The sequence below is a fragment of the Thalassophryne amazonica genome, chromosome 3 (genome assembly GCF_902500255.1).
Source record: "Thalassophryne amazonica chromosome 3, fThaAma1.1, whole genome shotgun sequence".
Lineage (NCBI taxonomy): Eukaryota > Metazoa > Chordata > Actinopteri > Batrachoidiformes > Batrachoididae > Thalassophryne > Thalassophryne amazonica.
Genome location: NC_047105.1, coordinates 139,570,933 through 139,588,932, shown reverse-complemented (window position 1 = coordinate 139,588,932; position 18,000 = coordinate 139,570,933). Strand labels below are relative to the sequence as shown.

General features: G+C 44.9%; 1 long non-coding RNA gene across 1 annotated transcript; it reads right to left on the bottom strand.

Annotated features, from left to right (window-relative positions):
- Nucleotides 1-1,016: 1,016 nt before the first annotated feature.
- LOC117508040 lies at nt 1,017-15,993 on the bottom strand. Its single transcript, XR_004559961.1, has 3 exons — nt 15,840-15,993; nt 7,035-7,043; nt 1,017-1,028 (listed from the first exon to the last, which is right to left on the bottom strand). It is a non-coding gene; the product is annotated as an uncharacterized LOC117508040 (long non-coding RNA).
- Nucleotides 15,994-18,000: the final 2,007 nt, after the last annotated feature.

Sequence of the window (18,000 nt, the reverse complement as noted above, 5' to 3'; positions counted from 1 at the left end):
AGATAAGATGGGACCTGATTATTCAAAACCTTATAAGTAAGAAGAAGAATTTAAAATTCTATTCTGGAAGTAATCCAGGTTCTCTATCTCTTGTTATAGAGCCTGCAACTTTGGTGTTCCCTCGCGCCTCCCTGTTTGAGCTGCTATGACAATTTGTTTGATCAGCTTCTACCTGCAGCTTGCATCTGGAACTTTCTCTGCTCTGCACGGTGAAGTTTTTGATCCAAAACTCAGCCTGGAAGTTTTGGCTGTGTAAATCTGACTGTGAACACTCTTAAAATAAATGTCTGCCTTATAAAGTATTTTGGACTCACCTCAGCCTCTCCTCCTCCTCAGAAACTCAGCTCCGTTGTGGCCACCTGGTGCCGGCTCCCCTCCTGGTCCAATTCTCGCTGTGGCTTCCAGCTGTTCTACCGCCTGGAGCGGGCCGTGTCCTCCACTCTACAGACCACCTGACTTATAAGTTGTTCTGTTGACCTGTGTGTAATTAAATATCAGTTATTCATTCCCTCCTTCTCTGCTTCTTGCGTTTGGGTCCGGTTCAAACTCTGGGTCTGGCTTCAATCCCGCACCCAATCCATAACAGAAGTCTCTGGCCATAAAATGGACCCAGCGGAAGCAGAGTAGGTCTGGTTTCAGGGAAAGATGCAACAGGTGTTGGATTCAATCTGGGATCAATAATTGCAAACACTCTCTGCCCAGGTTGAGCATGCCAGCGCTCGCATGGCGGAGCTTGCAGCTTGGGTCGTGTCGCTCCCTGCCGTTCCAGCTGTGGCCCCGCCTCCTCCCGTGCAGGTAGATTCCACATCCGTAGTTCCAGCTCCTGAACCTTTAATTAGTCACTTAGAGCCATATGCTGGTAGCATAGAAACCTGCTCGTCATTTTTGATACAGTGTACATTGGTTTTCTCCCGGGTTCCACAGGGATTCCCCCATCCGGCACTCTGGCTCCCCCTGCTGATGACCCTAAGCAGCTCAGCAGGGCCAAATTATCGTCAACGTTCCAAAAAAAAAAAAAAATTCCTTTTCTGAACTTGACGATGTAGACCAATTGTCACTTAGTTTTTCATTGGTCTGTTATCTGTTTTGTTTAGTGTGGGTTGTTTTGGGGTTTAGGGGTTGAATTCTTTGTTGTTCTTTTGTGTAGTTTTGTAGCATGTTTAGTGGTATGTTTGAGTGGTCTGAGGTGTACTCTTGATTATTTCCTGAAAGATTTTTTTTTTTTTTTTTGGTCTCACCTTCCAGGGTTTGATTATAAATGTCCTCTGGGGGGTGTTGGACCATTTTTTGTTTTCTCCCAGTTTTCGCCCAGGTTGAGCGTGCCAGCACTCGCATGGCGGAGCTTGCAGCTTGGGTCGTGTCGCTCCCTGCCGTTCCAGCTGTGGCCCCCCCAGGGTTTGATTGTAAATGTCCTCTGGGGGGCAATGGGTCATTTTTTCGTTTTTTGTTTTCCCTCCAGGGTTTGATTGTGAATGTGCTCTGGGGGGGCTATGGGTCTTTTTTTGTTGTTGTTGGGTTTTTTTTCTCCCAGTTTTCACCCCCAGGGTTTGATTGTAAATGTCCTCTGGGGGAAAAAGACTGTTTGGACCTTCTTGCTGTGGGTGGCCGGGGCTTGGTCTGACTTAGTCGTGGGGGTGTCTCCTGGAGTTTGATTGTGATGTCCTCTGGGAGGTGTTGAATGCTCCCACAAGTGACTTTGGACCTCAATTGTTCCTCGGCTGTGGTTATTACTCCCAGGGTTTGATTGTGAATGTCCTCTGGGGGGTGTTGGACCATGCATGTTGTCCAGGGGCGTTGAATTACTTTTTGTTGGTTTATTTTTGAACTGGTTTACGGGACTCTTTTGGGTGTTTGGACTGCATTTTTTTTTTTTCTCTCTTTCAGCAAACGCTCTACAGCCATGTCTTATTGTCTCCTCACTGGCCTGACCTATGTTTCTGGGATGTGCCTTTCCCATTGGGCCACATGGCTCCGCCCCTGGCTCCTCCATGGACCCTGGATGGTCGCACCGCATGTTCTTCGCTGTGGACTGTTGGGCCGCATGGCTCAGCCCCTGGCTCCGCCCTTGTCTCTGCCATGGACCCTGGAGGGATGTGCAGTTTCCTGTTTCGGGTCTGGGCCTGGGCATCTGGGTCTGGCTTCACCGTTAATTCTGTTAATTCTAAAATAGAATTTAAAATTCTTCTTCTTGCTTATAAGGTTTTGAATAATCAGATCCCATCTTATCTTAGGGACCTCACAGTACCATATCACCCCAATAGAACGCTTCGCTCTCAGACTGCAGGCTTACTTGTAGTTCCTAAGGTTTTTAAGAGTAGATTGGGAGTCAGAGCCTTCAGCTTTCAGGCTCCTCTCCTGTGGAACCAGCTCCCAATTCAGATCAGGGAGACAGACACCTTCTCTACTTTTAAGATTAAGCTTAAAACTTTCCTTTTTGCTAAAGCTTAAAGTTAGGGCTGGATCAGGTGACCCTGAACCATCCCTTAGTTATGCTGCTATAGACTTAGACTGCTGGGGGTTCCCATGATGCACTGAGTGTTTCTTTCTCTTTTTGCTCTGTATGCACCACTCTGCATTTAATCATTAGTGATTGATCTCTGCTCCCCTCCACAGTCTTTTTCCTGATTCTCTCCCCTCAGCCCCAACCAGTCCCAGCAGAAGACTGCCCCTCCCTGAACCTGGTTCTGCTGGAGGTTTCTTCCTGTTAAAAGGGAGTTTTTCCTTCCCACTGTCGCGTTTTGACCGTTGGGTTTTTTCTGTAATTACTGTATGGCTTTGCCTTACAATATAAAGCACCTTGGGGCAACTGTTTGTTGTGATATGGCGCTATATAAATAAAATTGATTGGATTTGATATATATATATATATATATAGAGAGAGAGAGAGAGAGAGAGAGAGAGAGAGAGAGAGAGAGAGAGAGAGAGAGAGAGAGAGAGAGTTTTTTCCTTCCCACTGTCGCCAAGTGCTTGCTCACAGGGGTCATTTTGACCGTTGGGGATTTTCTGTTTTTCTGTAATTATTGTATGCCTTTTGCCTTACAATATAAAGCGCCTTGGGGCAACTGTTTGTTGTGATTTGGCGCTATATAAATAAAATTGATTTGATTTGATTTATATAAACACAAATGTGTTTGACTTAGGAGGAATCGCACCGGGCTGTGTCAAATTGCATACGGGAGTTCCAAAACTTTGCTAAATGTCCACAGGGGTTCAGAATCTCCCCACTTGAGTCACAGGGTGTTGCTGTCGTGTATCTTGAAACTGAACCAAGAAATTTGCACAATATATTTTTTTATTCACAATAATCATTGAATCATTATGGGCATCTCAGATCCTTCTCGATTTTGTTTCCATGAGTCAGAAAGTGTGCTGTAATGGGCAAGGGCACAATTTAGAACTAGAAACTGGGGGGGACAAAGTGCGAGGCCCGCGGGGCCGAAGCCCATAGGCCGGGGTTCTGTGGGGCCGCTTTAGGCCCCAGAGCCAATGGTTTCTAGATAAGCTCAGATGCATTCTGAGCATCCAGAACAGTAATTTTAATGTTTTGAGAAGACCATGAAGTGGACACCATTTGACTTATTCAATTTGAAACTGTGGATATAAGTACTTTATTCTGAGAATAGCCAGCAATGATTTTATTAACATCCTGGTGTAAATAAGGTATCACCACATGATAGGTTGAGCTTTCATTAAAAAAAACAACTGCAATGTGGTAAAATGTATTCATAAATTGAAAGAACAGGCTCTTAAAAATTATTAATTATTACATACTGTATTTTTTTTCTCAAGATTTGTTTTTGCATAAGTTTGAAAAAACAACAGATCATAAGTTTGATCATAAGTTTAGGATAAATTACTTATCATGAATTTAATTTTCGAAGTGGCGCTAATGACAACACTCATACTGAACATAATTTTGCTTGCATAGACTGATTTTGGAGATCAAGCAATAACTGCAGATGGGCTTTCTGAGGTCCCAGATAGCTTTTCTGATTTCCTTTACTAACTTTCAGAATATAGTAAATTCACATATGGTCCATTGATACTTATGTGTAGACACTAGTCCCTAGAGGCAACTATTTTTGGTTTCAAATCTGGGCAAATGCAGTCCCAGAAAATTCTGAATGTGACAAACAAGAAACAGGTGCTGTAAACAAGTCAATGCTGCTAAAAATACAAACTTGCAGAAACAAAGATACTATTCTGACATGGTTTTGCACATAATACTGACATGGTTTGCAGATAAGACTGGCATAGCATGTTTCAAGTACACACACATATGTCAGAAGGTGTGGGGGACATAACATATTCTGTCCCCCCTGGTTGAAAAGGTGAGGGGACATGTCCCCCCTATCCCCCACCAAACTGCGCCCATGGTAATGGGTTGTCAACACGCTCTTCCTTTTATTTGATCAGAGAGGAACTGTTGTGTGTTGGGGGGCTTGGCTGGACACTGTTTTGCGGTTTTTGTGTTTGTTTTCCTTCCCAGGTGGTTTGAGGCTGATCTCTGGGGAGAATGTGCTGCAGAAGAGTCTCTCACCTCTGTCACGGTGATCTGCTGCACCTGTTGCACTCACGTGCGATTCTCTAATCGGGACGATTTACGACACCTGTGACATTCGCGTGCAGTTCTAAGGACTCTCAGCTGATACCAATGAAGAGATGAAGAACTACATTTAAGCCAGCAGTGATCTGGGCTTAGGTGCCGGAGAGTACGACCGTGTGACGACCGTTTGAGGACGCTGAGGGCCGCTCCAGAATCTGACATTGCGCCTGTGAAGGAGGACGAGGGTGAGAGGCAAGCGCTGTCAGCACACATCAGAGGTGATTATCCTTAAAAGCTTATCTGGGAATATAATGTGGTGTGGTTGCGCAGCTAAGTATTGAAGAGAATTGCTCGTTTGCTCCTCGCGGCTGTGGCGTGCGGATTGATAATCCTCCACAAGCTGTGAGCAGCTGTTCTTTTGAATTAAGCCTGAAATCAGTCCTGAACGTGTTGCTGATAAGTGTGCCTCTAAATAGTGTTTCTTGATATAAGTACTGAATAACCTCACCTCTGTTCCTCCATCGCAGAGTACAGTCTTGGGAAAAGCCACCTGGGGGGTGTCGGCGGAACTCCTGAGTCCAGAACGTTCGGGCTCCGATCCGTTGAGGCGCTGGGAGAGCGCACCACCTCTTCACCCCACCAGACTCCTTTATTTTGTATTTTGTGTACAGCACAGTGGGAAGAAAATAAATTTGTTTCTTTTGGAACTGCTTCTGGTTATTTAGTGCTGGGTTCAGTCAGACGTTGGACCGCTCCTCAACCTGCGTCCAGACCATAACAGGAACAGCAGTTCTGGAAGTGCACTGAAAAAAGAGAATGTTTGAAACAACTTTAAAAAAGTGCTACAATTTTTAAAAAACCTGAATGAATTAAGTTGTTTGAACTTAAGTTTGTAAGTTGGAGTTGATTTAACTTTGAAACGTAAGTTCAAACAACTTAATTCATTCAGAGGGTTTTACAAATTGTAACACTTTTTTTTTTTTAAGTTTGTTCAAATATTCTCTTTTTTCAGTGTGGTGCAAACATGACCAAGCGAGTTCAACGGCCCCCAGTCACGTGGCTCTGCTGTCACCCAGCTAGCTACAACCTGACATGCAGGCAGGGGCAGCGGGCTGGACAAGTCCTGTGTGGAGGAGCATGAGGAGGCACGGGTCCTGGATTCATTATTTTTCTTTTTCTTTTTTGATGACCAAAATGGAAATAAGTTTAATGCTTTATTGTGTTATCCTCAGCAATTTGATATACTGTATTGTTTATTTTATGCACATCTGTCTCATTGCCAAATAATCTTATCTTTTTGTCAAATCAAAAGACACACACCCCTGAAGCAGTAGTGATCACTGGCCATGCTTCGAGAGGATCCCAGAGCCTGTCAAGCTGAAGATCATACACTGGTCATTCCTGCGCAGCAAGAAGGGGATCTGTATCTACTTCTCCTTCAGTGTTGGTGGAGAGGAGAGTGGATCAATACTAAGAGCGGACAATAATAATGATGAGATGCGGCGGGCTGTCACGCTGCTGGACATCATTCTGTAAGTTGATGAGTGTACTGCCACATCCACATTTTTTCCCCTTTTTCTTCTCCTCCGTGGAGCCATGCTAGGGTTTTTTTTTATGATTTATTATTATTTTATTTTATTATTATTTACAGGGCCTTGCCTTCCAATGGCTAAAGTCTGGGGAATTTCCAGAGCCTCTTTTCACACAATCATAGCTCACATCCATCCTGACCCAACCCATCCTCACGGCAAGTCGTGATTCAGCAGCACAAAATATACCTAATATAATCTATTGATTTGTGATATTGTGACGAGAAGCACCTCATTTTCATCACGGCAGCAAAAATTCATTGTAATTAATTTCGTGATGGCTGCACAAAATTAAAAGTGAAGCGGGGGGGGAGTCAGGTGTGGTTATGGTTAGGGTGGGGGGAAGGAGTAAGATTAGGTTATGGTTAAGGTTAGGGTTGGGGGTAGGAGGAGGGTTAGTAATAGTGAGTTAAAAAACCCATCAGGAAAATTTGACTCATTTCATCATGGGGGCATGAGAAAAAAAAAACAAAACAAACAAACGTGAGACTGGGCTGCCTGACAACATTGTTTGCAAATGTGTTGTCAATTCAGTGTGATCCCAACTGAAAATTTTCACTAATTCACACATTTTGTCACAAATTTGGGTTTTCAACTACTCATTAACAGTCACAGCCCAGGAAAATACCACACTTAGTGCACACATCTGCTTATGAACCTGAAGGGAAAAACATGATTTATTTCTGTAGAAAAACCCTAATTTCAATTTAATTTTGCTGACTACCTTTTCAATGTTTTGTTTAAAACACAGGTTTTTGTCTAAAATAAAGCCTATGTACTTAAAAACATTCACCTTTTCAATTGCTGCCCCTTGTGCAGTGGAAAGAGTAGAAAGGTTGGCTGGGAGACCTTTTCCATTTGTAAAAAATCATGTATTTAGATTTGTCTGCATTTAAAACAAGCTTCAGCTGGGTAAGATGAGTTTGAACAATATCAAACGCTGATTTCAAGAAACTCCAACACAAATGGAGGAAGAGTATAGAACAGTATCATCAACATAGAAATGATAACCAGCATTAGATACATTATCACATATGTTATTGATAAAATAGAAAAGAGCAATTTAAATTTAAAATTAATTTCTTTTATATAGTGACAAATCACAGTAAAGTTGCCTCAAGGTGCTTCACACAACTACGGTGTATTACAGGGGTGGGCAACGAGGGCCAAGACACTGCAGGTTTTGCTTGCAACCAATCACCTCAGCAGGTGGGTTGCTGATGAGCGTCTCCCTTGAACATAAACACCTGGTTGTCAATGAAATCACCTGCTGAGGTGATTGGTAGCAAGGAAAACCTGCAGTGCTTTGGCCCTTCATGGCACATGATTGCCCACCCCTGGTGTATTAGGTATATGTGTGTGTGTATATATACGCACGAAGCCTCCACTCCTCTTTCCATGACAAAAACTCCTGTAACAGTGGAATGTGCCGTTCATTTCCAAACTGGACACTGTGTTTTATCCGGGACGTCGTCTGACTAGTACAGGAATTGTGAAAAGACGTGGACATCAGCACTTTTTCAGCACATTGAGACAGACATGCGGAGGAATTCCGCGTGTCGCGGCGGTGCCGCATGGCGCAAAGCAACGCCATGATGAAGCCTCACAGGACATGTTCTGGCATGTCCAGGCACATCCACAATTTCTCGGATAATCACTCGATGGAAAAACCACGGACAGCTGTCTGAACGCCATCTCAAAGCCATCCTGTGAGACCAAAACAGAGGTGGTTTTGTCTCGCTCCAGTAGCGAATCCATCGTGACGTGCAAAGCCTCCGCTCGGCTTTCCATGACAAAATCTCTTGTTATAAGTGAAATCTGCTGGAAAATGGTTGATGTCCAGCTCTTGTGATAACCAGAGAAATGGCACATGATGGTCACGGATCCAGACAGCCATCCATTTAGAAATGAAATGGTCATTCAGCCTGTTGATGGCGGCTTCGGAGCGCGGCGCACCCCACAGCCGCTGGGGGCCGTCCTTAAAGTGACAGTAACACTCCTTATTCTCTACCAAGCCCGTAACATTTTCACCGAAAGCCAGATACATTTTTCTAATGGTTTCCAGCTGCCTGTTTCTAACAGTTTCTGAAAAAATTCTGATGGAAAAAAAGCCCAAATCATTCCGCCATTTCCTGGCAATGAAACAACGACGAGAGGGGTGGACCACTCCTCACTCAAAGCCTGCTCACAGGCGAATGATGCAACTGACAGGCGTGGAAAAACTCACGCATGCGCACGAGGGTTCAAGCTTGTCTGACGCAATCACACGTGATTCAAATCCATATGTTTTTTAAAAAAAATAATAAGGTCGGATACTTTTCTAATAGACCTCGTGTATATATATATATGGTAAAAGGGATGGGTATACATAGGCTTTTGCTTCTGCCTACACCCTTTTGATCATGTGCTACTGTAAAATCTTTTCTTTTTTTGACAAGGAGGTTTGTTTCATTCATTCATTCAAGGTCTAACCTAATAATAAGCACATAAGGGACAGTGTTAAGAAAAAACTCCTTCCGATGATTTGAGGAAGAAACCTCAAGCAGACCAGACTCTAAGGGGTGACCCTCTGCATGGGCCATGCTACTGACACAATAGACAAGACAAATATACAATAAAATTTGGGAGTCCATGCTGGTGCACAGGATGGGAGTCCTGTGGAAGAAGACACCCACTCCCATCTCTGGATGGAGCCGCACCTCAAACAGAGAGGAAAAAAAAAAAATCAGGCGGCAGAAAGACAATAAAGACAATCTTCTAAGGATTATATGTGGATGAGATTACTAGCAGTCGGCATGTATAACTGAGTATCATCAGAATAGCAATGACAGGTAATCCCAAAATGCTGCAATATGTGTCCAAGGGGTGCTATATAAAGGGAGAAAAGCAAGGGGCCTAAGATGGACCCCTGTGGAACCCCAAATTTCATGTCACTAAGGTTTGAGGTACTGGTATTGTATAAAATACAGTGAGAACGAATGGTCAGGTATGATGTTAACCAGTGGCAGTCACCCCCCCCCCCCCCCCCCCCCCCCCGCCCCGTGGCTCAATTGATGAAAAACGTGTGCTAAACTGCCCTCTTGGTAGCCAAAGTGTGTGGTAAACTGCCCTCAAGTGCCCTCTTGGGGGCCAAAATATGTGCTAAAGTTCCGTCTTGGGAGTCAAAACATGTGCTAAACTGCCCTCAAGTGCCCTCTTTGGAGCCAAAATGTGCTAAAGTGCCCGGCACTTTAGTACACGTTACCAATTCCACGTTACACGTTACCAATTACCAATTCAAAATGCTGCAGCTAGAGTACTGACGGGGACTAGAAGGAGAGAGCATATTTCACCCATATTGGCCTCTCTTCATTGGCTTCCTCTTAATTCTAGAATAGAATTTAAAATTCTTCTTCTTACTTATAAGTTTTGAATAATCAGGTCCCATCTTATCTTAGGGACCTCATAGTACCATATCACCCCGATAGAGTGCTTCGCTCTCAGACTGTAGGCTTACTTGTAGTTCCTAGGGTTTGTAAGAGTAGAATGGGAGGCAGAGCCTTCAGCTTTCAGGCTCCTCTCCTGTGGAACCAGCTCCCAATTCGGATCAGGGAGACAGATACCCTCTCTACTTTTAAGATTAGGCTTAAAACTTTCCTTTTTGCTAAAGCTTATAGTTAGGGCTGGATCAGGTGATCCTGAACCATCCCTTAGTTATGCTGCTATAGACTTAGACTGCTGGGGGGTTCCCATGATGCACTGAGTGTTTCTTTCTCTTTTTGCTCTGTGTGCACCACTCTGCATTTAATCATTAATGATTGATCTCTGCTCTCTTCCACAGCATGTCTTTTTCCTGATTCTCTCCCCTCAGCCCCAACCAGTCCCAGCAGAAGACTACCCCTCCCTGAGCCTGGTTCTGCTGGAGGTTTCTTCCTGTTAAAAGGGAGTTTTTCCTTCCCACTGTCGCCAAGTGCTTGTTCACAGGGGTCGTTTTGACCGTTGGGGTTTTTCTGTAATTATTGTATGGCTTTTGCCTTACAATATAAAGCGCCTTGGGACAACTGTTTGCTGTGATTTGGCGCTAAATAAATAAAATTGATTTGATTTATTGAGAGGCAAAAACACATGCTGAAGTGCTCTCTTGAGAGCCAAAAAGTTCCCTCCTGGTTGGCAAAACACACTAAATTGCCCTCTTGGGTGGAAAATAAAACAATGAGCTTCCCTCTTCTAAGTTCTATTATTAGATAGAGATGCCTATTGCATGAGGAGCTACCGCACTATGTCTTGTGGAAACAGCTTTTCAGAGCTAGCAAGTAAAGTTAAAAGTTGGGTTACCATTGCATATCAGGGTTTCCGCCAGGTTTAAGTTGACTACCAGCCGGGCTAAATATCTGGGATCATTTTTCAAAATGTCCTGTTGAAAATGTCATGTAAACTTCAGTTTGCAAGTTCTATCAGGTTTGGTTGACAGGACAGGCAGGACACAAATGCAGGACGCAGGTACACAGCTGTGTGGCGTAAAATCATTTACTGAGTACACAGAAAAGCAGTCCAAACAGAGCAACAGGATCAGGAGCATCGGGCTAAAGGCGTGGTCGAGGTACATAAGCAGGTAGTCAAAACACACAAAAAGGCAATCAGAGCAAAGCAAAAATTCACAAACAAGGCACTAGGCACATCGATCTGGTGAAGGACAAAGGCAAACTGCGAGACTTATAAAGCACCCAGGTGATTAACTGCAAATCAAGAACAGGTGTGTGGAGAAGCTCCCAGAACTGGGGTGTGGCCAGACAGAGAGAAACACCCACAACCAAGAGCCCAGAGAGGAAGGCAAGAAACAACAGGACAGATAAAACCGAAGCAAAAAGATAGAACAGAGACAGAGCAAGAGACAGACAGAACCCAAACCCAAACCACAAAACCAAGAACCTGACAGTACCTCTCCCCCTCAAGGGCCGACCCCGGACGGCCCAGGAGCAGAAGGGTGAGAAGCATGGAACTCGCGAACCATGGAACATGGAAGCCACGCCCCCGCCGGGAAGCCAGGAGGCACCGCATAGAGAAGACATGCCCACCATCCACAAACCGGGCTGCCGGCACGGGACCAGCAGGAGGCCACAAAGGACTGGTATGGAATGGTTTCAGATGACTGACATGGAATGTAGGATGGACCCTCATGGACCTTGGAAGACGGAGACGAACAGAGACAGGATTAATGATCTTAGATACAGGGAGCAGACCAACGAACATGGGAGCCATCTTTCGTGGCACTCCATGAAGCGGCAGACGATGAGTGGAAAGCCAAACTCGTTGTCCCGGCACGTAGGATGGTGCCACTGACTGTTTGCGTTCTGCCGCTTCTTTATAGCACTTGGAGGTTCGTAGTGGGGCCTTCCGGGCCCGCTCCCAGGTCTGTCGGCACCGCATGATGAGCCCCAGAGCTGAAGGTACAGGAGAGTGCAGATCTGTGATGGAGAACAAAGAGTGACCAAGGACAACATGGAAAGGCGAAAAACCAGAAGAAGAGGTAGGCAGGCAGTTATGGGCTAATTCTATCCAAGGTTACCTGGGTGGTCCAGGAGGCAGGAAATTGAGAGGATTGGATGCGTAAACCTTATTCTAATTCTTGATTCACACATTCTGTCTGTCCGTTAGCTTGGGGATGATAACCAGAAGTGAGACTCGATGTGACCCCGAGCAGGCGGCAGAATTCCCTCCAGAATTGCGAAATAAACTGCGGAACCTGGTCAGAGACAATATCCTGATGCAAACCATGAAATTTGAAAGCATGTAACAAAAGTGCTTCAGCAGTTTCTTTTGCATACGGAAGTTTGGGTAACAGTACAAAATGGACCATCTTAGATAACCGGTCAACCACTGTCATAATCACCGTTTGGCCCCTAGAGGGCAGCAGTCCTGTCACAAAATCCACGGAGATGTGGGTCCAAGGTCGAACAGGAACCGGTAAAGGCAATAACGCTCCCGCAGGTGGGCGCGTAGATGTTTTATGCATGGCACAGATAGTACAAGCATTTGCATATTCCTTTACATCCGCTACCATTTTGGGCCATCAAAACCTCTGATTGAGCACGGATAAGATTCTTTGAGCACTCGGATGACATGAAAAACGGCTGTCATGAGCCCACCTGATGACCTCCCCCCTAAGCGAGTCCAGAACATATCATTTGTCATGAGGACACTCTGGAGGAATGGGAGTATTGCCTCCCACCGACTTGATTTTGGATTTGATATTCCAGGTGAGAGCGGACACAAAACAGGACTCCGGCAAGATAGATTCAGGATGGTGAGCGGAGACGGTGGACTCACCTAGACATGACAGCGTGTCGGGTTTGCCATTCTTAGACCCTGGACGATAAGATAAAACAAAGTTAAACCTGCTAAAGAAAATAGCCCACTGAGCCTGACGCGCATTAAGTCTCTTAGCGGTACGTAGATATTCCAGATTTTTGTGATCAGTCCAGACTAAAAATGGCAATTGTGTCCCCTCCAATCAATGACGCCACTCCTCCAAGGCCACTATGACCGCCAGCAGTTCACGGTCTCCGATGTCATAGTTATGTTCAGCTGTAGTGAGTTTCTTTGACAGAAAGGCGCAGGGATGTAATTTGTTATCACCGAGGCTGGTTTGAGAAAGAACAGCTCCAATACCAATATCGGATGCATCGACTTCGACCACAAACTGCTGCGCGGGGTCAGGAAGGAGCAACACAGGGGCCGTTGTGAAATGATTCTTTAGGTTCCTGAACGCCTCATCACACTCAGGTGTCCACACAAAAGACTTAAGTGATGAGGTTACATTATGCAAAACCTAGAAATGACAATGTGGGGCAGTGGAAGTCACCTTTTTCTGCTTTAACATAGAGGTTATTTTGTAGTAGAGTGTGGTAGAGAAGCTTGAATCTTGCTTCCTCAGCTAAAATTCTTGCTCTGGTGGTCTGACTTCTGTCTTGACTCTTGTAGAGAAGAATAATCAAGAAGTCACAAAAGCTGGAGTTTTAAGCCTAACCAGACCCCTCCTATCGAGCGGCAGACTGCTATAGGCTAGTGACTAAACAATAGCTCTAATCAGCACCTATTGTGCTCTAATTAGCACCCTCCTAATGACAGGGCAGCTGTCCCTCTCCTGATGGCTCCCTTGACGACTCTGCTGATGACGTGAATGACTCATTACCATGAACAAAAGACTGAAACTGCTTTGACCTGAGTACCCCATTGTAAACAGGGGATAAAGCATACCGCAGACCCCCTCCCCGGTTAAGGCTGGGTTTCAAACGTTTCACAAAGAATGCCTCCTTGACCCCTCTCTCAAACCATTTCAGAGCAGAGTGTGGGGAATGGATCAGAGCTTTTGTTTATGTGTCTTTTGATCAGGAGAAAAAATGAGAATGTCGTCCAGATAAACAAATATGCATTTGTTCAGAAACTCGCGCAACACGTCATTCACAAGATTTTGAAACACTGCCGGTGCATTGGTGAGTCCAAAAGGCATCACTAAATACTCATAGTGACCAGTCGGTGTATTAAAAGCGGTCTTCCATTCGTCCCCCTCACGAAGCTGAACCAGATGATAATCATTTTGCAGGTCCAGCTTGGTAAAGACATTGCCTCCTTCTAATAGCTCAAAAGCTGACAAGATTAACGGGAGAGGATAACTGTTCTTTACTGTGATGTTGTTGAGGCCCCGGTAATCTATATAGGGACGAAGTGACTTGTCTTTTTTCTCCACAAAGAAAAACCCCACCCTGGCGGGAGAAGATGAAGGACGAATCAAGCCGGCCGCGAGCGACTCCTCTATATAAACATTCATAGCTTCGCGCGCCGGTGCCGACAGAGAAAATAATTTTCCCCGGGGAGGCGTAGTCCCCGGGAGAAGATCGACAGCGCAGTCATAATCACGGTATGGTGGAATCGATTTAGCTCAAGTTTTGCTGAAAACTGCCACGAGGTTGTGATAACAGGTCGGGACCCCCTCTAGATCTGACGCATTTGTACTAGAAGTGCTGACTGGCTGAAATAAAAAGACATTGTTACAGGCTGGTCCCCATGACTCTATCTTCCCATGGGACCAGTCTAGGCGGGGTTTGTGATGTTGCAACCAGGGATGCCCCAGGATTACCGAGTGAGTCATTTTATCGAAAATGTGAAAACTCATGAGTTTGGAATGATTGTTTGGAATAGTTAGACGAACTGACTGGGTGCGATACATAATCTGGCCCACCTGGCGACCATCCACCGCATGGACCACCAGGGGGCATGAAAGCCGGTACAATTAAAGGTGGAGGGACCTTGCAAGAGAGGACAGCATAAGGTTAGAGTCAGCTCCTGAATCAATGAATATTGGACTGACCAGTGAGGTATAATCTGACTTTAGTTCTGCGTTTATCAAATTCTGGGAAGATGGAACAATTGAGCTCTGACTCACCCGTATTACCGTTCTCGGTCGCACAGGGGCACCCCTGACAGAACAGTGTATGATTACATGACCAGCTTGTCCACAGTAAAAACAGAGTCCTTCCACTCGGCGGCACTCCTTCTCCTCGCTTGACAGACAAGTCTGACCCACTTGCATGGGTTCTTCAGAGGAAGGGGAGGGTCCGGAGCTCAGATGACCGGAAGCGAGCGATCGGTCGGAAGTGGCGACAGTCCGAGGAACAGGGTGAGGAGTATCTCAATGTGGGCGATCAGACAGATGACGATCGGTGCGGATTGCTAGGGCAATAAGGTCATCCAGGTCTTCAGGGAGATCCACCGCGATGAGCTAACTCTGTATGCTGTCGTTCAGGCCTTGGAAGAACACATCATGGAACGTGGCAGGATCTCACTCGCTCTTTGCGGCCAAGATGCGGAAGTGTATGGCGTAGTCGGCCGCTCGGCGATTGCCTTGCTTCAACTTCATTAGTGAATGCACCGCCTCGCGCCCCGGAGAGGTTTGTTGGAAAACCTGCTGGAGTGACTTGGTGAAGGCTGCCAGGGAGGAGTAAGATGGCGCTCCTCTGCTCCATTCAGCCGTGGCCCATGGAGCTGCCCATCCAGTGAGGTGAGTGATGACAAATGCTATCTTCAACTTTTCAGTCGGAAACATTGGTGCCATCAATTCAAAGTACAGTTCACATTGCGTAATGAAGGGGGTCGTTTTGACCGTTGGGGTTTTTACGTAATTATTGTATGACCTTGCCTTACAATATAAAGTGCCTTGGGGCAGCTGTTTGTTGTGATTTGGCGCTATATAAATAAAATTGATTGATTGATTGATTGAAGGGCTTGACATCTCCAGGCTCACCCCAAAAATGCTCGGGTCAGGAAAGTTGATTGCAGACTTCAGGGATCGGAATGGGAGCCGGTGGGACAGCGGACACCCCCATAGATGGTGCGGCAGTGGGGGTCATGCAAGTCGAGGCCAAAAAGAGCAAGGCAAAAATTCACAAACAAGGCTGGAAAGAGGCACTAGGCACATCAATCTGGCGAAGGATGAAGGCAAACTGTGAGACTTATAAAGCACCCAGGTGATTAACTGCAAATCAAGAGCAGGTGTGTGGAGAAGCTCCCAGAACCGGGGTGTGGCGAGACAGAGAGAAACACCCACCACCAAGAGCCCAGAGAGGAAGGCAAGAAACAACAGGACAGAGAAAACCCAAGCAGAAAGATAGAACAGAGACAGAGCAAGAGACAGACAGAACCCAAACACAACCCACAAAACCAGGAACCTGACAAGTTCAGCTTGAAAGTTAAAGACAGAAAGTTAACGGAAAGCAAGTTAAGGACAGCAAGTCTTGCTAGTAACGCTACTGAGAAGGAAAGCGGCTAATGCTAACAGCTAGTTGAGAGGGAGCGTTGAGAGGAAGAGAGAGACCAGTGTGATGATCTTCTACATAGAACAGAGCTGGCAGAGCGTTATAAATAAACTGTGCATATAGCTCTAGTGTTTATTATGATAAACTTTGCAATAAAAAATATATAATGCAGTCATTTATGCAAAGCAGATTTCCTGAATTTTGTGAAGGCTAAATACATTTAGGCTAGATAATTTTAGAGCAGAAAAAAAAAAGAGCACTCACAGGGACCAGGAGTGGAGGTGCAGGGCTCAAAAACTAAGTCAATATAAAAATATAGCCAGCAACACTCAAGTGTCCTTCTTAATAAACGTTTTAATGACTCACGGCAAGACGACAGGATCAGGAGCACAGATGCGTTTCGACTAGGTCTTCATCAGTGTGTCAAGTGTGTAGATAATTTTAGAGACATGGATGAGCTGCAGTTTATTCCATGGAACAGTAAATGTAATTTCTGTTTTGAGAAATGAGCCAAACCAGTGAAGACAAACTGTAATGCTGCTATCAGTCTGTCTACAGCAGTCCACTGGCCACCACTAAAATGTACTTGCCCAAACAATTTTTGGGGGGTAAACCCTGCATATGTTATGATTACAGATTCAGAATGCCCAGGAAAGAAAGAAAATTGAAAGTTGTTAAAAAGCAGCTGGAAACTGCCGCAGTTTGTCTTTGAAACACGGGATCCAAGGAACCAAAGGAGGAGATGTATGTGTAGGCTTATAGGCTACTCCTCATTGTTAATATCATATCACATAGAGCCAGTTTGGATTATCACAGAGAATTTGATGCTAACATGATTAAGAATACTTAATTTGAACAGAAAAATGGTTCTCATGGTTTACATTCACCAGCATTTGAATTGACCAACCACAGACCTTTCTCCTCCAATCAAGCCAAGATTGCTAAGTAGTGTTGTATGGCATTGGCCTACTATTTGATAATACATTTGGGCCACTTGTAATACAATACAGTACAACTATATTCAACTCTTATAATACTATTGTTATTTGCTCTATCTTAGATAAAGACCATTCAGAAAGTCATGATGGAGATACCAGAGAGCCGAGGGATACAAGGCAGATAGAGGATAAAGAAGATGAAAATATTCAGGAGGAAAATGATGATGAAATCAGGGAAGAAGAAGTTAAAGACACAGAAGAGACAGATATTGATATGGAGCGAAATGGTGATGATGAAGACAGAGACTGACGACAGTGATTTGGAGAGAAATGATGATGAAGTCGAAGACATACAAGAGAAAACAGATACAATAACAAATAACAATTATGCTCTCCTATCGTCATTAAAACATCCCACTGATCCAGCACATGTTGAAAAGCACAGCATAGATCACTCAAACAGATTTGTTGAGTTTTGTTGCTCCATTGGACCTTGTCACCCAGTTGACGGTTTCCCAAAAACTGAGGGGTGTTCATTCCACAGGGAGTGGTATCAAGACAATCCCTGGCTAGAATATTCTGTGGAAAGTGATTCCATGTTTTGTTTTAGTTGCCGACTTTTCACATAAGAGGAAAAGTATGAGAGTAAAGTAGCTTGGAGAACAGTGGGAGTTGACAATTGGAGAAAAGGTACAGAAAAAATTAAGGAGCATAAAAAAACAGAAGCACATATGATAAGATGGAGCAGCTTTAAGCAGAGACCACTGCTTAAAGAAGATGCTCTGAGATCCCTGAAGAAGGTCCTTTCTGCAGTGGTGAAGCTTCTTCAGAACATGGCTGACAGTGATCCACCAGACTGTGCAGCAGGTGATGTCCGGATGCTCCTGCGCAGCATAGATTTTGAATTTATCCTGTGCATGGAGATCAATCAATCAATCAATCAATCAATTTTTTTATATAGCGCCAAATCACAACAAACAGTTGCCCCAAGGCGCTTTATATTGTAAGGCAAGGCCATACAATAATTATGTAAAACCCCAACGGTCAAAACGACCCCCTGTGAGCAAGCACTTGGCGACAGTGGGAAGGAAAAACTCCCTTTTAACAGGAAGAAACCTCCAGCAGAACCAGGCTCA